Here is a 10,199-nt window from a genome sequence, read left to right on the forward strand (position 1 = left end):
TTCCTCACTTTCCTTCACTGTGTGTTCTCTGCCACATTACAGTAGACACACAGTGCTGTGGCTGCCGGCGTGGCTGCTCTATGAAATGTGATTCCGCAAAGTGAAAGGCAATCCTGTCCATGGTGGCCTTGCCCACATTGGTGACCGAGGGGCTCAAATAGTGGGCTGTTAGTAGCCAAGGGGACTAGATATATCATGTCTGCTAATGACAATCGGTCTTGTTCTCACCATGTTGTCTGGTTGGCAGGAACACTAGATCGTCCCCTCTGTGGTATGTGTTTATATAAGTGTTTGTCACTGTTTTGGTAACCCTTTATAATCATTGTTAATAAATGGTAAATTATACTTATAGATGTATAGATAGTTAATAAAACGTTATAGCTATTATAAAGTTGCAATCAGTAACATTAACTTGACCCTATTAAATCTTTAATAGTCTATAAAATACATTTTTGATTCTTTTGTGCGTTGACATCTACCTAAAAATGAGCAAGGCCCCCCCGACTGTGTGTAGTGTGTTCTAACACAGTGAAATTTAATTCCCCTCATGGGGAGCAATAAAGTATACATTATTTTAGTTTTTTTAGTATTATTTTATTTATAGGTATTATTTGACACTTTATAATAGCCATCTAAATAAAGCTGATGATGGGTTACAAATGAGTTCTTAAAGGTTTGCAAATCATTTGTTAATTAACATTAACAAATGCTTAATACATGTGTGCAACAATAAACTGTTCAAACAACACACATTATAGCATTACTGGTAATAAGTCATGAGTATTAATAATCCTTTCATTGATTGTTAACATTAAAATAACTGAAGGACTGAAGTTCATCAATTTACCATTTATTAGTGATGGAGTTATCTTAGGTTTTGATGTGTGTGGACTTTAAATGTGTGAGGTCTTGCATGGGTTTATGCTCATTAACATGAATACAAAAGTGTGTATCACTGTATCGCCCTCAGTGTATGCCTGTGTGTGAGTTCTGGTACTGCATATGTGCTTTCATGTGCCTGAAGATTGACACTGGAGCTAAAGCCGGCTGGTTGCCACATATTTTTGACCCAGTGGCCTGAAGAAGTCGTCACGTTTGTTGTTGTGTGTTGTTGTTTTGATGGAAACACAGAGCTCACTTAGAGCCACCAACCATCAGAGACTGATCTAAACCTCTTCTAGCTATCCCTTTTTATTCCATTAGTATGAAAACGTTTTAGAGGATGAAAGCTGTGTGTATTGTCATTGCGCTTTGTTTGCTTTGCCGTGAGCAGTGCTATGTTCCAGTGCAGGTCAAGTCCCCACGACTGGTCTCTGCACACTGGGCTACACTGGTGGAAGAAGTATTCAGATTCTTTACTTCAGTAAAATAAATACCACACTACAAAAATACTGTTACAAGTAGAAGCCTTGCATTGAAAATGTTACTTAAAAAGTATGTAAGTGTCATCAGGAAAATGTACTTAGTATTAAAAGTAAAAGGACAAATCCTTACATTTCACAAACTGGAAACGATCCAAACTTTACAAGTACAATATTTCTCTCTGAAATGTAGCGCCGTAGAAGTAGAAAGTGGCATGAAAAGAAAAGACTCGAGTAAAGTGCAAGTACCTCAACATGTGTACTTGAGTACAGTACTTGAGTAAATGTACTTAGTTGCAATCCACCTCTGCTGTGCTGTCAGCACCACCACACACATTTGTGCTTGAGTGCGCATGTGTGCTCAAAGTCAGGTTGTGTGTGTGTGTGTGTGTGTGTGTGCGTGCATACTCTTGTGTCTATGCGGTGAAGCAGATTACAAGCAGAGCCATGATATTAGTATTTCAGAGACGCCAGCTATCTGTTGAAAAGAGAAGTAAAGTTGGCAACAAATTCTCTTTGACTCCCTCTCTTTGTCTTTCTCTCTCTCCCCCTCTCTTTGTCTTTCTCTCTCTCTCTCTCTCTCTCTCTCACATTGCTCAGTTGAGCAGGCTGAGACCAGTTTTTGCTTATCACCCACCGGTTGCTTTTGCTGTGACAGCCAAATACATGAGAAGCACAGAAGCCCTCCTGTCACCCTCTCATGACTATTCATTGTGACACCCATGTTCTCCAGCCTCATTATCATCTTTAGAGTCATCAACATGACTTTTTTTTATTAATATATTCAATTGTGATTAATCGCTTAATTGTCCATAGTAACCTCGCAATTAATCACAAACTAATCGCACATTTTTAATCTGTTCTAAATTGGTCTCTCGTTGCCAGACCTTCCACCAGAGTGCTGCCGAGGAAGGTCTGGCTAGTCCACACTGCAGCCCTGGGAAAAAACGTTCTCTGGTTGATAGATAGATAGATAGATAGATAGATAGATAGATAGATAGACTTTATTAGACCCAAATTTGGAAGTTACTCTGTTACAATCAGCAAGTAGCAGGTTACCAAGGACACATACGCACTCACGCACAAACCAAAAATACAGGAAATATACTAGATTGGCACTTCTTTAAACCAATCACAATTGTCTTGGGTGTTGCTAAGCGCCTGACAGAGCCCAATGCCTCTGCAAAATAGCCTCTGGAAGGAACTTGTTTTGGTGGAACATTTGTACGTTCAAAAGTTGTTTTTTTTGTGCAAGAGAAAACTCAGATTGGACAGATAGTCTAGCTAGCTGTCTAGATTTACCCTGCAGAGATCTGAGGACCAGGTAACCATAGTCCTCAGAAATCCACCAGAGTTTAGGATTACAACACAAAGAAAGATAACAGACATCTGGCCTAAAGAGTGACATCCAGCTGAATTTTCAACAACAAAGTGGGAGTAGAACGTTGTGGATAAAGATTACTTCTAAACATACTTAACATGTTTTGAATGTTTAAGTGAGTAATTTGAGACAGGTACACATAGACAGTACATGAAAATAACTTGTGGAGAGAACCATCCTGAAGGGCTTTGAAACTGAACTTGACATTAAAAAGACCCTTTTCTTCATCCATTTCAGCTCTAGAAGCTTTGCTTCTGTTAGCCATCCACAACACTGCTGCATCGCTTCCTGATTTCCTAAACTATGGGGCGGCCCGAGGCCCAAATCACAGAACGCATGTGCGTTAAAAACATGTCAAAAAAAATTTGTAGCGTTTAAAGGAATTTGCGCTAACTCAACATTAAATTCCATCTTTATTGCAACTACTAAACCTAAAGGGAAGCAGAATTTTTTCAAAGATGACCTTGTTACCAGCCACCTTCGTCACTGCATTCAACTTTCTGATCTCGTAGCTCAGTCCTGTTTGCATCAATTCTAAGTCATTTAGGACGACTCGCCTCGCTGCTCAAATGAGTATGTGATGTTTGCCTGGAATGAAAGGGCAGTTTATGACCTCAGTGGGGAGGCTGCACTCTAACAAATCCTTAATATGGGCACAATAAGTGGATATGTGGCCAAGTTTTGCCAGCAGATATCACTTGAAAATTGGCATCTACGGGCTCGCCTGACATAACACGTGGCTGGGAAAAGGAAAACAGCAAACCAAAAGGGCAAGGAAGTGTGGAGAAAGTTGCTTGAGTGAAGCGATACGGAGGAAAAACCAATGGAGACCCCGGTGGAGAGGCGTGTGTGTGTGTGTGAGCGTCCTGAGGAAGTGACACATTAGAGAGTGGCGAGTCATCGTGCCACAATGGTTCCTCTGTGTGTGTTCAGCCAGACACAGCTGGTTTGATCCAGCAGTTCTTCTGTGCTAACAAGGCATGAGGCAAAGTTAATTGGCCCGATCAGGCTCTGACTGCACACGGGAACAATATCACTTATTGTTGTGTGTCCGTGATGAAATGTCAAATGCAAGGCAGACAGAGCAGGACCCAAGAATTAGTGGTGGGGAAGCTGACTGACCCACCCAACAATGGAGTGACTGTAAAAGTAGGTTTAAGAGCAATGTAAAAACTTTTTTAATGAGCGTCCGTTACATTCAAGCCATTGCCACATGAGTTGCTACAAAGCTAGTTGAGACTGTCAGCTCCACACAACTCTCTCTGTATATCTATGTTTTCCATGTCTATCTGGCTATGTTCAGAAGATTGTGGCGTCTGATGACTTTCCTGCGTGGAAACTTGAGTAAAGATAATTACCTTTTCTGAAGAGTCCTCTTTTTTTTTTACCCTAGCAACTGCTTGGGGAGGGGGGGATAGTGCGGGATGACGGAAGGCTTGTATCATGTGGATGTGCCGACAGTGTTGTTGTCATTACTTAGAATTTCTCATGGGGTAGACAGAAATAGCTTTATTCTAATTTAAAGAAGTATTTCATTGATAGTAAGATGGTTGTTTCGTAAAACTGGGCAAAGCAGAGAAATGGGAGGTAATGAGGCCATAAGGGGGCAAGATTCCAGATCGGCCCATCTGAACTTTCATTTTCTTAAAGGCACAGCAGGGTACCCAGCGCTCGGTGTACACCCATCGCCCTTTCTAACCACTGGGGGACCATTGGCAGGCTGGAGGGCAGCTTATTGATGTTAAAAAACCTCAAAGTGTAATTTTCATGGCATGGGACCTTTAGATTATAACCAATAGATTATACTACTTGCATTTTAATGATACAAAACCGGTATACAAATCTGCAGCGTTTCCCTTTGACCTTAAAATGTACTTCCTTCCTTTCATGCAGATATCTCAATTCAGTGTAACACTGTTGATAGTACCTTGAACATCTTTACCAGGAAGTGTTTTGTCAGAATTCAGGGGATCTTTTTATTTACCGCGTGCTGCGTAGTTCATATATTTTGCAGTTGGCCACCTGTTGGTGCACATTGACAGGCGTGGAGAACACTAGAAGGAACGCAAAGTATGCGTATAGCTCTGTGGGTGTTTAGGTATTTTAACAGACCACAGTAATGTAGAGCTGCAACAATCAATCAATTAGTTGTTAACTATTAAAGGATCTGTTTATTGGTTTGAGTCATTTAAAAAATAATAAAGCTTTCTTAAATGTGAATAGTTTCTTTGGTCCAATATTGCAGTAAACTGAATGTCTTTAAGTTGTTGACTCAAGACATTCAAGGAAATTAACTTGAACTACGGATCAACATTTGTCCCCATTTTCTGAAGCATCAGTTTTTCTCACATGCTTATGATAACAAATGCCAACTAGATCTGCTGAATTGATTAGTTGCTATTTTGATAATTATGTAATCTGTTTGAGTTTGAATTTTTTTCTAGTTTCTTCACCCCTCTGTGGCAGTAAAATTTATATATTTGAGTTGTGGACAAAAGAAGACATTTAAGGAAGACATCTTTGGGCTTTGGGAAATAACTGAGCCTCAGTTTTCACCATTTGCTGACATTCTATAGACCACAACTAATAGAATAATCTAGAAAATAATCAACAACAAAAAAAAATAATCAGTAGTTGCAGCCACACAATAATTAACCGGGAATTAGTTTTTGTGATCACATTTTTTTTATTTTCAGAAACAAAATAATGTAAACATAATGTTAATAAACAGTTACAAACAACTTTCTGGGACATAGGAACGTGCCCCAGGGCCAACCTGAAATGTTGTTTTTGTCAATCACAATTCATTAACTGCTAAACAAACTATGATAAATGAACACATTTGCTTTCGCACCATGATTACATTCTGTTATGGTCATTACAGGTGCATGAAGTTTGCAGGAATCACCCTCCAACCTGAATTACAACTGAACGTGGCTTTGTTAATATGTGCACTGTTGCTCAGCAACAAATCAACTGAAAAAGCTATTGGACACAAGACAACAAACTGCAACTTTAGCTGCCTGGCTCTGCTGCTGCGCCATATCAAGATCACTTCATATTTCTCACCACTTGAAAATGGAGACAGTTATACAACTTGTTTTTACAGTCTTGTATTACAACACATTTATGTAGCTTTCTAGACATGTTCAGAGGCGGTCATAAAGTTGTACAACAGACACAATATTACATGCTAAGATAATCATGAATCATCCATGTCACGTATTTTCGTCACCCAGCCAATTTGCAGCGAAAAGAGGCTTTGAACAGGGAGCAGCAGCCAAGCACATGGTTTGCCAGAGAGTGAACTGGTCAGAGGATTGCACACTGATATGTGTCACACATTCTTCTCTGTCTGCTCAGCTCACAGTCACGATGAACCAATCTCTTTGCAGCACTCACTGCTGCAGCTCCACTCATTTGGAGGGAAAAGTGACCAGCTGCCAAAAACTGACGCAGTTAGTAAAAATGAGAGAAGCCTTTTAGTCTCTCTCTTTTTTTTTTTTTTTTCTTCATCCGGCCGGTCCAAATGATTAAAATGAGTTACAGAAGAACTGGAGCAGACCGGACTGGGCTGCCCTTGTCCTTGCGTGAATCTTGTGTGTACGTCATTGGATAGAAACCAGCTGAGGGCAGCGAAGCAAAACCAGCCTGTTCTGAGAAATCTACTATCTATGTATGACATTGCACACCGGGGGAAATAAAGTGACTGAAAACAGGAAGTAGAGTACTCTGGAGTTACAGTATGGAGACTAATAAAAAAGAAAGAAAAAGGCAGATAGTACACTTTTGCTGATGTGTGTGTGTGTGTGTGTGTGTTGGTGCGCATGCGTGCGTGTGTGAAGCCAGATGTTGGAGTGGCAGCATAGGCGGATCTATAAGGGTGTGGTCCCGTTCCCTTTTCCCAATTGGTGGATCCCTGACAGCTGAAACAGTTCACCACAGCCCAGGACAAGATTATAATGACTCAGTGGTGAATCAGAGAGGAGACTGAAAGAGAGGTTACAAAAGTAGAGGAATTAAAGAGTGAAAAAAGAAACAATTATTTTATTTTACAGTAAGTTGAATTAAGAAGAAACTAAAAGGTAAAAAGAGAAAGTGACAGGACATCCCACAGCAGCACTAGATTGTTGTAAAAAAAAATATATATATATATATGTTTTTGGATGAGTTTTGATAAGACTCCGAAAGGTCCAGAAAGAAGTTAAGCCTCTACTTGAGCAAGAACCTCCTCTCATATCCTCTGTATCTACTGCTCAGCCAAAACTCACAGAGCTGACAGGAAACTCAGCTTTGCTCCAAATCTCCTCACGTCAACTCAAACAATAATTAGTACGAGTTTTACAGAAATTTTGACTTCTTGATATCCACCTGTCACTGATGTAAAGTAGCTTAAATAACACATCTCAAAAGTAACACAGAGAAGCACATGTAAGAGTGTAACAATCGGAAAATATCACAATCTGTCAAAGGTTATTTATGTGTTGTGTAACACGGCTCTGTTATGCTCTCCGTTGTCACGCAGCCAACGCAAATCCCATCAACATTTCAGCAGCTCCCACTTTGTTATGGTTAATATGTTATGTGGCTTTCATCAAATTGTCATTTGGACACAACAAAGAGTGTTGCCAGGGAACAATTTGGACACACAACTAAACTTTATAATGGTGTGTGTGTGTGTGTGTGTGTGTGTGTGTGTGTGTGTGTGTGTGTGTGTGTGTGTGTGTGTGTGTGTGTGTGTGTGTGTGTGTTTAGACTTGTATATGTGTGCTTTTCTCTTGTTTAGCCACCCTGGTCATTCTTGTCCATTCCGCTGGGTTCAGCTTCACAGACACCAGCTGGGGTGACCCACCGTGTTGTTTACATGAACAGTCTGACCCAAGGAGCAAGTATAGGTTCAGGGAAACACCCACCGATCCAGTCTGGACCAGACCAGATGGATGGATGGTTGAAAGCTTTGGGAACATGAGCTGAAGTCCTGGAATATCTGGTAATGCATTTAGGAGAGGAAATTTATATGGTGTCAGAAGTGGGCCATGCTACACTTGAGATGTTGATCAACTGTTGGATTGGTTGAGTGTTTTTTTGATATTGTGCTTATTCTTCAAAACAGAATTACGTATCTTAACATCGCATTTTGGGTCTTGCAAAAGATGTCTTATTATAAGCCATTAAACCTCCCAATAAACCACAAATGAGAAGCTTCTGAAAAGGGTTTTCAACTCAAAAAAAATATGACTGGACATAGATAGTTTTGCTACCCCATTTCCCATTGTTTTCCTATAATGAAACAGTAATGGGGAAAATGCATTGCTGTAGATACTTTAAATTGTAGAGCAGCAATCAACATCACTTATTTCAGCTCTTTACAATCACACTGCTGCAGCTGCTGCTGCAGCAGGGTCTTTTTTTTTGAAAATGTCAGCTCATATATAGACTGATCAACAACAAGTTATCCAGTCCTATTTTGAGCAAGGCCCAAGATGAGTTTTTATGGGGTCCCTTAAGTGTAAAGAGGTTTATGTCTTGACGGTGCAACAGCAAATCTAAAGGCTATACACAAAGATAAACCCCAAATAGCAATGTAACGGAATGCCACATGGCCATTATCAACATGCATCCTTGGAGACATTTACTCAGCAAATTCAATGCAGAAAAAATGAGAAGTATAGGCAAATAGCATGTGTTAAAGTGAACAGAAAACCAGATTGTTTTATTATTTAAACTGACATGCTTATAAAAGAAATAAGAAAAGAGTACAGCATTTTACTTCAGGTTTGTTTGACTTCAGCTCTATAGTTGATCTAGCTGAAGCTTTTTCAACAGCTAACCCATGAACAAAACCCCTTTCAAACTTGTAAATGTTTACTTTCCCCTATGAAGTATTGCACAACTTGTCCCATTGTACTGTGTAGATAAGGCCACAATTCTATTTTGGTAGTCAGCGGGCTATCGCTTACAGGGTGTTAAACAGAGGGATCTGGGTTACAGAAGACATACCATGTGATATTTGAAAACTACTGTGTGCACAACATCAGTGAAGTCCTGGAACACAAGGAAGGCTGCACACAAAGAGCAAATCTTTGACCAACAAAAGAGGAGGCTGTTGTAGAAATTTGGGAATGTACAAGAAGCACGGTTGTTGCAGAAACATCTGCACCACACTGCACTATTTCTGCAGTAAAAAAAGAACAGTATGATGGACAAAGACAGAAAAGAAGCAGGGAACTGGTGGGACAGAGGAAAAACTTGGGTTAAAAAACTACGTTTTAAAAACACAAGGTCATCTCGGGGTAAGCTCAGTGCTGTGCAAGCGAGATTGTAGAGGGTGATCATGTATAGTTTGTCTGGAAAGAATGTGCACCCAGTCAGGGAGAGGGTGGCAGGAGTTTGAGATTAGAGGGAGAAGAGTAGTGGAACAAGTGCAGAGGTAGAGGTGGAGGGACGGGCTGGGTGAAAGGGTTCAGAGAGATTGGGTGAAGGACTGGAGTAAGAGGTGACATATTGCATATGTGGAGGCGGAGGGGGGTGAAATAACAGTGAGAAGTGACTGGAAGGCTTGGAAACACTTTCCACTAGACAGCCCGCCCTCTGCAGGCCCCACTGCACCTGTTGTTTTTCAGGAACGAGACACAGGGGGGTAAGGGGCGTCTGAGTGGGACAGAGGGGGGTCTTTTCACTCCCTGTGACTCAGGGGAATCTGAGCAGGCACAGAGAGAGAGAGGGGAGAGAGAGAGAGGGAGCGTTAGAACTGAGCAGGAACATTGCAAGGGAGCTGACAGGGGATGGGGAGGGGGTTATGCTATGAGTCAGCTGTTGCTAAAAAAAGGCAACTGACCAACTTCCACAGGGGACCAGTAGGGTAAAAAAAGACAAGTGGTGAAACAGCACTCTAAGCTAAGCACACTAAGCCTGCCCTCTCAGTGCCTTGAAACAGAACATGAGGAGGGAGTTACATAAAAAGCACATAGCATTTCACCTTGTGTAATCATGCTTGACCCGGTGGCTTGGCATTACAGTAAATACCACATTTGATATGCCATGAATAGCAATTAATAAACATTAAACTGGACTTTGCAGTAACTAAATCACCTAGGATCTTCATTTCCAAGAGGTGTGAACATTATTTTGTCTACCCCTCTGTTTTCCCAGATATAGGTTCTTATTATGTTATTAGGGGTGTGAGGATACATTGATCCGGCTCGAAATATCAATTCAATCCTTAACCTTCCGATATCATCAATACATGGTGAAATTGTCGATACATAAAAATCTTTAAGATAAGATAAGATAATTTGTTTATTAGTCCCCAATGGGGAAATTACTGCACTACACTCTGTGTACACACTTTTTGTTAGTACTCACACACAGGCCTGAAATACACACACATGCTCAGGACCTATACATGCACTATACATGGAACTATGCAGTTGTTTTAACTTAATTTACCTTAACTC

This window comes from Etheostoma cragini, chromosome 5 (genome assembly GCF_013103735.1).
Source record: "Etheostoma cragini isolate CJK2018 chromosome 5, CSU_Ecrag_1.0, whole genome shotgun sequence".
NCBI classification, from domain to species: Eukaryota; Metazoa; Chordata; class Actinopteri; order Perciformes; family Percidae; genus Etheostoma; species Etheostoma cragini.